The sequence below is a fragment of the Scyliorhinus torazame genome, chromosome 30 (assembly GCF_047496885.1).
Source record: "Scyliorhinus torazame isolate Kashiwa2021f chromosome 30, sScyTor2.1, whole genome shotgun sequence".
NCBI classification, from domain to species: Eukaryota; Metazoa; Chordata; class Chondrichthyes; order Carcharhiniformes; family Scyliorhinidae; genus Scyliorhinus; species Scyliorhinus torazame.
In genome coordinates, this window is record NC_092736.1 from 36,718,033 (window position 1) to 36,730,711 (window position 12,679).

General features: G+C 51.1%; 1 protein-coding gene across 1 annotated transcript in view; it reads left to right on the forward strand.

Annotated features, from left to right (window-relative positions):
* The window catches only part of LOC140404494 (talin-2-like), a 392,578-nt gene that overhangs the window by 17,832 nt on the left and 362,067 nt on the right, over positions 1–12,679 (forward strand).

The window sequence follows — 12,679 nt, forward strand, 5'->3', positions numbered from 1 at the left end:
CAGATCACTTGAATGAAAGCATTAAAGGGAGTCCACATCTGCAGGGTACACAAAAAGAGGCAGAGGAACAATGCAGTCCGGTTTCGGTGGCGAGTGCAGTCAAAATGATCGGCCCTCGCTCGAGCAACTTTGCTTTTTAAGAACAGGGGAGTCTCTCTGGTTTGAACAAACAATTCAATTTCTGACAAGAAGTTGTTGCAGTCCACTGACCAGTCCTTTCACAAGGCACTGTAATTCTTCCCTGATCACTGCGTAGAGGAACTGAAGGATCTCCTCTCCACCCACCACCCGAACCCCTCCAGTTTCAGTGCGCCCCTTTAACTTGGGCAGAATCTACGAGTTCAGGAACCTTGAGCACTTGGATGTATTGGCAATGGAGGGACGGGAAAGAAGTTAATCCTTCGTATCTGGATTCTCGCCAAATACCAGTTGGCCCTGTCAGTTTGACCATGGGAGGGGGTGGGGGAGAGCAGTAAACAGGAAGGTTCCCAGCTCATCTCAACAATCCCAGTCCATTTGACTTTAAACTTGCCAGGTGTTTAAAATGGCATTCGTTCTTACAGGAAATATTTGACTGGAAGATTGAGATTTATGTGTTGCCTTGAGCCCATCATTTAGCTTTCAATTCAGATTATTTTGAAGCATTGGTTGTTGTTTGTTCCATGTTGCGCTCGCAGTTTTTCCTGTTGGTTTATATTTGTGAATGTGGAACTCGCCGAGGTGCCTGATGTTACTTCTAGGGTTTGGAATGCTTGCTCCGTTTTAGCATGTCCAGTGTCAGCTTTACTCGACTCTCCGAACTGGTGCCGAGTGGCCAGGTACAACATGACACACTGCCCACTGCCCCCAATCACATACCTCAGCACGTTCAAATCAATTGCGCCTGACTCTAAAAAGCATGAGGTACTGACCATGTGAGCAATGACTATTCTCAGTGACATTTTCCATTCTCTAAATCGGGCATTAATCTGGTCTGCGACCATTGGTACCCGATTATGGGGTCGCTTTGTACCAAAAATTCATGTCCGTAGAATGCCAGTCGCGCAGAAGGAGGCCATTCGACCCGTCGCGTCTGCACCAACCCTCTGAAAGAGCACCCTACCTAGGTCCACTCCCCCCACCCTATCCCCATAACCCCACCTATCCTGCACAGCCCCGGGCATGAATGGGCAATTTAGCATGTCCAATCCACCTGCTGCACATCTTTGGACTGTGGGAGGAAACCGGAGCACCCGGAGGAAACCCACGCTCACACGGGGAGAACGTGCAGACTCCGCACAGACAGTCACTAAGGCCGGGATTGAACCCCAGTCCCTGGCACTGTGAGGCAGCAGTGCTGAACACTTTGCCACCATGACGTCCAATGGGGAGCAGAGTGACACTACTCAAACTTTCAATCGGCTTCCTTGCTGCAAATGGGAGCCATTTGGATACACCATCAACCAGCTATCATGTGATTCATAACTGGTCGCCAGTATGAACCCACATTTTCACTGGCATTTTGTGATCTGACAGGATTTATGGTCCATATCGGGGGAAGTATTTGTTTCAGGAAGAGAATCAAGGGGTTATTGAGAAAGTGGATAAAATCCTTTCCGTCTCAGAATTGGGAAGTCCATAAAATGGCCACTGCTGATTTCCTGATGCAATGGTCACTAGTGCGAGGAATCCTTTGCTCTCGCTGGTGGTGTGTTTGGAGGTGAGATGGGCAGGATAATGATGTACCGGGACCCTCGCTATCCCCAGGATGTGGTCCTGGGTAGGAAAGCTCATGGTTTATTTTAATCAACATTTTATTGAGGTATTTTTGATATTATAACAACAATGCAATAAACAATGTACATGAAACTATAAACATAGTGCAAAATCCGTCTCCCTCCCTTACAGGTCCCACCTTTATCAACCCCCTATTCCAAGCTAAACTAACCCCCCCCCCCCCTTCTGCTGACGATTAATTTTCCGCGAAGGAGTCGACGAACGGTTGCCACCTCCGCGCGAACCCTAACAGTGACTCTCTCAAGGCGAACTTGATTTTCTCCAAACTGAGAAAGCTAGCCATGTCCGATAGCCAGGTCTCCGACTTTGGGGGCTTTGAGTCCCTCCAAGTTAATAGTATCTGTCTCCGGGCTACCAGGGAAGCAAAGGCCAGAACGTCTGCCTCTTCCTCCTGCTGGATTCCCGGGTCTTCTGGCACCCCGAAAATCGCCATCTCTGGACTCAGCGCCACCCTTGTTTTTAACACCGTGGACATGACGTCTGCAAACCCCTGCCAGAATCCCCTACGCTTCGGACATGTCCAAAACATGTGGACATGGTTCGCTGGTCCTCCCGCACATTTTGCGCACCTGTCTTCCATCCCAAAGAATCTGCTCATCCGGGCCACTGTCATGTGAGCCCGGTGAACTACCTTAAATTGTATCGGGCTGAGCCTGGCACATGTTGTGGACGCATTGACTCTACTCAACACGTCTGCCCATAGACCATCCTCTATCTCTCCTCCCAGCTCCTCCTCCCACTTGCGCTTCAGCTCTTCGATCTGCGTCTCCTCTGACCCCATAAGTTCCTTGTAAATGTTAGAGACGCTCTCTTCTCCTACTCGCCCTCTGGAAAATACCCTGTCCTGAATCCCCCTCAGCGGTAGGAGCGGGAAGGTTGACACCTGTTTACGAAGGAAGTCCCGCACGCACATGCAGGTACCTGAATTTGTTTCCCCCTCGCCAACCCAAACTTCCCCTCCAGCGCCCTCATACTCTGAAAGCTCCGCTCTATAAACATATCCCCCATCCTCTCAATCCCTGCTCTCCACCATCTCTGGAACCCCCCATCCATATTTCCTGGGGCAAACCGGTGATTATTACAGATTGGGGACCAGACCGATGCTCCCTCTGCTCCCACATGCTTCCTCCATTGCCCCCAGACTCTCGGGGCTGCCACCATCACGGGGCTGGGGGAGTACCGTGCCATCTGGAACGGCAGAGGCGCAGTTACCAACGCCCCCAAACTGGTGCCCTTGCATGAAGCCGCCTCCATATGCACCCATGCCGACCCCTCCCCCACCACCCACCTCCTGATCATGGCTATAGTCGCCACCCAGTAATAGTTACTAAAATGTGGCAGCGCCAGCCCGCCCTCTCCCCGACTCTGCTCAAGCATTACCTTCCTTACCCGCGGGGTCTTGCCCGCCCAAACAAAGCCAGAGATCACTTTGTTGACCCGTTTAAAAAAGGGCCGCGGAATAAAGTTGGGGAGACATTGAAACATGAACAGGAATCTCGGGAGGACTGTCATCTTCACCGTCTGCACCCTCCCAGCCAGTGACAACGGGAGCGCGTCCCATCTCCGAAGGACGAAGGAGGTTGAGGGGAGACCTGATAGAGGTCTACAAAATGATGAGGGGCATTGACAGAGTGGATAGTCAGAGGCTTTTCCCCAGGGTAGATGCGTCAATTAATAGGGGGCATAGGTTTAAGGTGAGAGGGGCAAAGTTTAGAGTAGATGTACGAGGCAAGTTTTTTACGCAGAGGGTAGTGGGTGCCTGGAACTCGCTACCGGAGGAGGTGGTGGAAGCAGGGACGATAGGGACATTTAAGGGGCATCTTGACAAATACATGAATAGGATGGGAATAGAGGGATACGGACCCAGGAAGTGTAGAAGATTGTAGTTTAGTCGGGCAGTATGGTCGGCACGGGCTTGGAGGGCCGAAGGGCCTGTTCCTGTGCTGTACGTTTCTTTGTTCTTTGTACTAGCCGAGCCTGATTTCATTTATGCAGCCGGTCCCATTCCCGCGCCACTTGAATGCCCAGGTACCTGAAGCTTCCCCCTACTAATCTAAACGGCAGCTCCCCCTCTCCTGTACCCTCGCCTGGACCGCAAACATCTCACTTTTCCCCATATTTAGCTTATACCCCGAAAACCGGCCAAATTCCCCTAGAATCCTCATGGTTTCTTCCATCCCCTCCAATGGGTCCGATACAGACAGAAGCAGGTCGTCTGCATAGAGCGAGACTCACCCCCCCCCCCACCCCAGACCAGTCCTTTCCAGCCCCTTGAGGCTCTCCAAGCAATTGCCAACGGCTCTATAGCTAGTGCGAACAACAGTGGGGAAAGGGGGCATCCCTGTCTCGTCCCCTGGTGCAGTCTATGTTGTCCGAACTCTTGCCACAGGAGCCTGATTCAGCAACATGGCCCAGTCAATAAAGCCCCGCCCAAATCCAAACCGTCCCAGTACTCCCACAGATAATCCCATTCTACCCATCAACAGCCTTTTCTGGCCACCAACTGCCTATCCTTAACAAACCCCGTCTGGTCCTCCCCAATAACGTCCGGAACACAATCCTCAATCCTGGAGGACAAAATTTTGGCCAGCAGTTTGGCGTCCACATTCAACAAGGATATCGGCCTGTAGGGCCCACACAGCTCTGGGTTCTTGTCCCGCTTCAGAATCAGAGAAATCGTGGCCTGTGACATTGTCAGGGGCAGCACTCCTCTTTCCCTTGCCCCATTGAACATCCTCATCAACACCCAATATCCCAGAAAACCTTTTATAAAACTCCACTGGGTACCCGTGCGGCCCCGGGCTTTACCCGCCTGCATGGCCTTCAGACCCTCCACTATCTCTTCTAACCCGATTGGAACCCCCAGCCCTTCTACCAGCTCTCCGTCCACCTTTGGGAAATTCAGCCATCACCATTGCCCTCGGGGGGTCTCCTGATCGCGGCTTCCTTGCGAGTGCTCTGTGAGCCCTGTCCACCTCCAAGGGTCGGGAGAATGGCCCATACCCCAGCAGCTTCTCAAACATAGCTGCAATGTATGTCCCAGTGTCCGCTCCTTCGGACCCCTCCGGGAGAACGATTCTCAAGTTCTGCCGGCGGGGCCTATTCTCTAGGTCCTCCACCTTCTCCAGGAGCTTCTGCTGGTCTCTCAGCATCCCCGCCTCCAACTCCACCGCAGTTTGATGTTCCTCCTGCTCAGCCAGTGCCTTCTCCACCTTCTGGATCGCCCGATCTTGGGCGTCCAATCTAAGCTCCAGCCGCTCAATCAACTCTTATCGGGTCCAAGCAGTCCCGTTTCTGCTGAGCAAAGCCTCCCTGAATAACTTGCATCAGCTGCTCCGTTGACCGCTGGGTCGACAAACCAGAGGTCCGGTCCTCCGCCTTCTCTGTCTTTCTGTTTCTGCCTTTACGAGCACTTCTAGTCCTTCTCTCCATGCACTGCTGTGGGAATTCAGTACACAATTGCCTCTGTCTTCAGTTTTACAGTTCAAGTCCGGTAGAAAATCGGGGGAAAAGGTCCAAAAGTCCGACCCGAGCGGGAGCCACCATATGTGCGACTTACTCCTTCATAGCCCCCACCGGAAGTCCAGGAAAGCTCATGGTTGACCTTCTTGTCCGCTCCCTATTGAAACTCTTAGGTGGCCAATTAATGACCACACACCTCCGTGTGTGTGTGCGTGCGAATGTATGTAATGAGGCTTGGCGGCGAGCCCGGACCACCATTGAATTTGTGAAACACTGCTCCCCAGAAAAAACATTTGTTGGACAGCTCAGTCTCTCTGATCATTGGTCAATTTTACAAAGTTTGTTTAATAATAATGACCTTTATTGTCACAAGTAGGCTTACATTAACGCTGCAATGAAGTTACTGTGAAAATCCCCCAGTTGCTCCATTCCGGCGATGGCTTAAGTGGTTTCATAGAATTTACAGTGCAGAAGGAGGCCATTCGGCCCATCGAGTCTGCACCGGCCCTTGGAAAGAGCACCCCACTTAAACCTCACACCTCCACCCTATCCCCTTTATCCCCATAACCCAGTAACCCCTCCTAACCTTTTTGAACACTTAAGGGCAATTTAGAAAGTTCAATCCACCTAACCCGCACATCTTTGGACTGTGGGAGGAAACCGGAGCACCCGGAGGAAACCCACGCACACACTGGGAGGATGCGCAGACTCCAAACAGACAGTGACCCAAGCCGGGAATCGAACCTGGGACCCTGGAGCTATGAAGCAATTGTGCTATCCACAATGCTACCGTGCTGTAGGTTTGTGGCCTATAGTTTCTGACACTTTAAAGGGCCTGGATGATCCGCAATTTTAGTCGCTTGCAGTGAACACTCAAACTGAGGAGAAAGTTATGAATGCATTACTTTTAAAAAAAAAAAAAAGACTTTGCCACCATACACTAGAATGTTCTATGGTTGTAGAAAGTGTATGGTGGGTCAATGGGTATGGAAGTGCCGTAACTTTGGATAGGGGGTGGGTGAAAGGGCAGAGCTTGGCATTGGGGGCATGAGCGCCTTTGACCTTGAGGTCCTGTCATGCACACTAGTGCTCATGCCTCCAGTAAGGGTCCGTGAAGCACAATTCTAAAACCTGGCCAGGCTGCATGAAAATTACCGATCTTGGAACCTCCGATTTGAGATGCGATTTGTGCCTCTGTTGAGATATATGGTGTCAAAATTATCAGCACATTGTGGCCAAGGAATAAATCCACCAGCGGGTATTTACATTCATTTACAGTGTGTATGTATTTCCAGAAGGCTATGATAGGGGGTTTGTTAAATAAATATTTGATGTATAAAAGAGAATTTATCAACTCAATTACTTTATTGTCTGATTTAAATTTTGGGTACATTGTTCATTTGTTGAAAAGTGCATCTACTTGATAACAAAAGAAATGAAAATTAAACTATCACAAAGATCTAACTCAAACCTGTATTAAAAAGAATTCAAATTCATTAAAATAATCGGTCAGTGAATCCCAGCCTGAGTGCCTATCCTCACCCACATATCAAACTCCTGCTAAAAGTTCTTCTAGAAAAAGTGACAGACGAGTTCAAGATCGGATTTGTCCTGCATCGGAGGGATTGTAGCCTTTTCCCTGAACTCCGGGGCAGAGACCAAGGTGATTCCCATTGTTCATGAGGCTCTTCACTCACCATCACAATTCGTTCTGAGCTCTGGGAATGGGAGACGCTGCTTATTCTTGGCTTTTATTTTCTGTCTATAGTTCGTCAAGAAAGTTCCGCTCACTCAGGCAGTGCTCCAGCCATCTTGGCAGTGCCAAGGTGCCAGTCGGGCAGGTTCCAGGGGGAGCGCCAGTGCGCCACCCTGCACTTACCCTGACCACCCAAGGGTCTCTGGTGGTCTGGAGACCCCCCCGGGTGCCATTCCATCTTGTCCGTGTTCTTGTGGAGCAGCACTGATCAACGCCCGGCTGCAACGTCTATGGGGAGGCCAGAGAGTCAAGGGAGCCCGGTGTAGGGTTAGTAGGTCTTAAGTAGGTTAAAGACCTACTGCCGGGCGCGCCTTTTGGCCACGCCCCTTTTAGGTGAAGGTCGATTCTGGTGGCTCGCGGGACTTGGGTGAATCCCGCGAAGCACGGAGGCTGCCAGGAAGCCTGCGAGAGGGCTCTCCCGGGATTCTCCGGCCGTGTCAGATCGAGCGTAACGCTGCCAGAGAATCGTGCCCTTAATAAGATTGTTTACAATTAGGAAGATTTGTGATCGAGGGAAAAGCAAAAATGATTGTTTCTGGTCATGGAATCGGTGACCAGGTGTCAGCAATTTTAAATTGTCACAGAGCGGGAGGGGAGAGGTTAGCTAGAACTGGGCAGATATGTTGGAATGAATGGCCTCCGATGTTATAAACTGCTTATAAGCAGTAAACCTATGTTGGGTCAACCTGTCTCCACACTTGAGCACAGGAGCAGGTGTTGCTGTGGAGCAGAAGGGTCCCCTGTTGACCTGTAATGAATTCCTCCAACTTTGTACCTCTGCTATTGATCCAGAGGAATGTTGGGGATTCCTTTGGGGTGTGGTGTCCCGTTGTGGCATGTTCTCCATTACGCCTCGAGCCGATACTGATGACCTTGACCCTGACGAGCCGTGGAGCTGGGAACTCGGGGTAGCATTGATGCCGCTTGTTGCTCTGGTGATGCCATACGCTGTCCAAATGATTTACCAATGCTGTTTGTTAACAAGACTAACACTGATACCAATCCAAAAAAATGAATGTGTCCATAACCGTAAGTGGTTTCTGTTCCTGTGAGCAACGATTCGCGGGTTTGTTGAGGATAGGAAAGTTTCAATCTGTTTTTCCAGGATTTGAGCAGCCAGTCAGGAGGATTGCTCCACAGCAAGTTATCGGATGTGTTGCTTCTCAGGGACTTGTTAACCCAGCGTCTCCATTTGCCTTCGATGAAAAACAGAAAATGCTGGAAATGCTCAGCATGTCGGGCAGCATCTGCAAAGAGAGAAACCGAGTTAATGCTTCAGGTCTTGTTCAAACTGGAAAGTGAAAGATGGGAGGTTGGAACCGAAACAAAACAAAATGTTTGTGATTGGATGGAAGGTGGGGAGGGATTAAATGACGAAAGGTTTCAAGGTGCTGTGCCACGGGGTGTGGGAATGGGACAAGTAAAGAAGCAAGCTGCGCCTAGAGGAGGTGTGAATGGCAGGGTGATGACCAGCATTGTTTCTCGGTTCAGGTGGATGTGATTCCATGTCTTGTCGGAAGGCACGTATTTCGGGACTCGTGGGAGGAAACCGGAGCACCCGGAGGAACCCACGCAGACACGGGGAGAACGTGCAGACTCCGCACAGACAGTGACCCAAGCCGGGAATTGAACCCGGGTCCCTGGCGCTGTGAAGCAATAGTGCTAACCACTGCGCTACCGTGTTTCAGGCTCTGGATTGAGACTTCAACCCACGACATTCGGACTCTGAGACAGGAGTGCGACCGGCTGAATCATGGATGGAGTCACAGAATATTTACAGCACAAAAAGAGGCCTTTTGGCCACCGTGTCTGTGTCGGCCATCAAACACCTATCCATTCAAATCCCATTTCCCAGCACTTGGTCTGTAGCCTTGTGTGCTGGGCTGTTTCAAGTGCACTTCTAAATATTTAAATGTTGTGAGGATTCCTGCCTCCACCACCCTTTCAGGCAGTGAGTCCGTATTCCCACCATCCTCTGGGTAAAATGGTTTTCCTCAAATCCCCTCTGAACCTCCTGCCCTTGACCTTAAATCTATGCCCCCTGGTTACTGATCCCTCCGCTAAGGGGAAACATTCTTTCCTACCCACCCTATCTATGTCCCTCATAATTTTGTACACCTCAATCAGTTCCTCTCCTCAGCCTTCTCTGCATTAAGGAAAACATCCCCAGTTTATCCAGCCTCTCTTCATAGCTGAAATGCTCCAGCCCAGGCAGCGTCCTGGCGAATCTCCTCTGCATCCTCTCTCATGCAATCATATCCTTCCTATAGTGTGGCGACCAGAACTGCACACGGTACTCCAGACCCACGGTACTCCAGACCTGGAAGTGTCTGCTACTCCCGCCGGTGTATTTTACCATTTTCCCTGATTAATTTGTACAGCCCGATCTCCCGTGTTCATTCGGAACATGTGATCGGTTCAGCCGTGCTGTTGTAATTATTCTATCGACTCTTCCAACAACTCGTGATGGTTATTCGCTTTCAGAAAGGAGCGAGCTTAATGGAGCAGCTCTTTAATAATATCGTAATCACTCCACAGGAATAATTGGGTATTTTCAGCTCCAAAAACAGGCCATTCAGCCCAGATCGTCTGTACCATTGTACCTGCACAGCACAGATTCCCCCCACCCTCTTGATCTCATCCTACACCATACCTTTCTCTTCCTGTTTCCCACGTGTAACTATCGAGCTGCCTCCTCGGTCTATTTCTATTATTTGCCTGAGCCCCACCCTATAAGTTTAGACCATGTGGAAATGGACTGCTCCCTCATCGATGTTGGTGTAAGATTGCCCAGGACCGCCCCAGAGATTACCGCCCGAGAGAGCTGCTGGAAACGTGGTCGTCAAATTTGTCCTGTTGCTGTTTGATCAGCGTCTCCCAGTCCGCAACAGAATGAATTTCTCCGTTTTCCAATCACTGTGACTGGCAGCTGCTTCCCCACTGTCAACCCACATTCATCACTTGCAATTGTCACATAGAGCCATAGAATTCCTACAGTGCAGAAGGAGACCATTCGACCCATCGAGTCTGTGCTGTCCCTTCGAATGTGCACTGTAGCCATATCACCGCGCCCTATCCCCAGAACCCCATAACCTAACCTGCACATCCGGAGCACCCGGAGGAAACCCACACAGACGCGGGGAGAACGTGCAAACTCCACAGTCACCCAAGGCCAGAATTGAACCCTGGTGCTGGTGGAGCAGCAGTGCTAACCGCTGTTCCACCGCTCTGCCCTCGCCTGAGATCTCTGTACTATTTCTTTACATTAAACATCAAACTTACTGCGACATGGTCTTCGATATTTCTCAAACTTGGATTTCTCCGCACACCTGGGTGTTCAACTGAATACCTTTTTGTAAAGAATTCCGTGAATCGCCTTTGGCTCACACAATACAAGGCAGTCGGCAGACGCACTCCACAAGATATTAAAAAATACTCTCTTGTTGCCTCTTCAAAAAGAACTTCTGCAAGTCAGTTAAACATGATTTTCTGCAGGCAGCACGGTGGAGCAGTGGTTAGCACAGCTGCCTCACGGTGCTGAGGTCCCAGGTTTGATCCCGGCTCTGGGTCACAGTCCGTGTGGAGTTTGCACATTCTCCCCGTGTTTGCGTGGGTCTCACCCCCACAACCCAACGATGTGCAGGGTAGGTGGATTGGCCACGCTAAATTGCCCCTTAATTGGAAAAAATTAATTGGGTACTCTAAATTTTAAAACAACATAGTTTTCTTTTTTTTAATTTTAGAGTACCCAATTATTTTATTTCCAATTAAGGGCAATTTAGTGCGGCCAGTCCACCTATTTTGTGGGGGTCAGACCCACGCAGACACGGGGAGAATGTGCAAACTCCAGACGGACAGTGACCCGGGGCCGGATCGAACCCGGGACCTCGGCTCTGTGAACTGCTTTAAACCAAATGCAGACTGGTTGTCTTGTGGGATCCTTAATTAATCCACATTTGCCCAAGTGACTTTAATTTTGTCTGATGCAATTTGTTTCTGCAAACCTCCCCGCCACTGAAGGGAAACTGACTGCGCTGTGCTTGTTGCACTTACAGTTACATCTTTTCTTTGAAGGCCGTAACATTGGCAATTCTGCAGTCCTCCACCATCCCTGAGCAGGAGGAAGGCTGATGGCTAGTCCCTCTGCAATTTCCATCCTCACTTCCCTCCGATGCATTCACCTGGCCCTGATGCCTTATCAACCTTTAAGTACAGACAGTCTGTGCAATACTACCTCTTTACCAATTTTAAACCTTTCACGTGTCTGAATTACCATGCCCTGGGATAGCATCATCTTCCTTGGTAAATGCAGATGTCAAGTATTTATTAATACTTCAGCTATACCCTCTGCCTTGATGTGCAAGTTTCCTTTTTACTCGGAGACTTTGGTGATTCCCTTTGGTGCCTGCTACCAGTCTGTGACTCTTCACTTCCGTTACGTGGAGAGATTGAAGAAACTGGGACTGTTGATCCGCGCGGAGATGAATTGGAACGATTCGGACATGTCGAGTAATTGGAAAAAAAAAGCTGGAGTGGGAAATGAGGGGAACTTCCATCGTCCAACAAGGCGATGGAAGCAGATTGCGCTGATCAACCCTGTCTAACTCTCTAGATGTCTGTGGAAAGAGGCAGGGGTGTGAGTGCCTCATCCCTTTTATAGTGTTTATGTTCATGCCCCCTTGGTGTGTTCTGACTGCCCATTGGTTGTGTCCTATTCTGAGTGTTCATTGGTTGCAGGTTTGCATGTCATGACACCAATTAAGGGACAATTTAGCGCGGCCAATCCACCTACCCTGCACATCTTTGGGTTGTGGGGGCGAGACCCACGCAGACACGGGGAGAATTGTGCAAAACTCCACACGGACAGTGACCCAGAGCCGGGATGAACCTGGGATGTCGGTGCCGTGATGGCAGCAGGGCTAACCCACTGCACCACCGTGCTGCCCTACATGTGCAGACATTTTGGAAGCTAGTGTGTTATGGATTTTTAGGGAGAGTTTGTCTTCGGTTTCATATATGTCTGGGGCCCATTTTTTATATCTTTTGCCTCTGTATAATTTTCATATCTGATTTAATGATGTACCCGTGCCTCAGCGTCTGCTCTGTATTGGGTGTTTTTGTGTGTGTGTGTGTGCTTGGTTTTATTATTGGTCTAGGTTAACAGGTCCTGTTCTGGGGTCTGGGGGTCGGGGGTCTGGTTGGGGGGTGGGGGGGGGTCTGGGCGGGGAGGGGTCTGGGGTCTGCGGGGGGGACGGGGGTCTGCGGGGGGGACGGGGGTCTGGGGGGGGACGGGGGTCTGGGGTGGGGGGGGGGTCTGGGGGTCTGCGGGGGGGGGGGTGGGTCTGGGTGGGGGGGGGTCTGGGGTCTGCGGGGGGGGGGACTGGGGTCTGGGTGGGGGGGGGTCTGGGGTCTGCGGGGGGGGGACTGGGGGTCTGGGGGTCGGGGGTCCTGGGTGGGGGGTGGGGGGGGTCTGGGTGGGGGGGGGTCTGGGGTGGGGGTCTGTGTGGGTGTGGGGGGGTGGTGGGGGTCGGTCTGGGGTGGGGGGTGGGGGGGGTCTGGGTGGGGGTCTGTGTGGGTGGGGGGTCTGGGGTATGTGGGTGGGGGGGGGTCTGGGGGTCTGGGCGGGGGGGGTGGGGGCGGGAGCAGCCTGGGGTATAAATGCCCAGCCCACGGGCTGGGAACTCG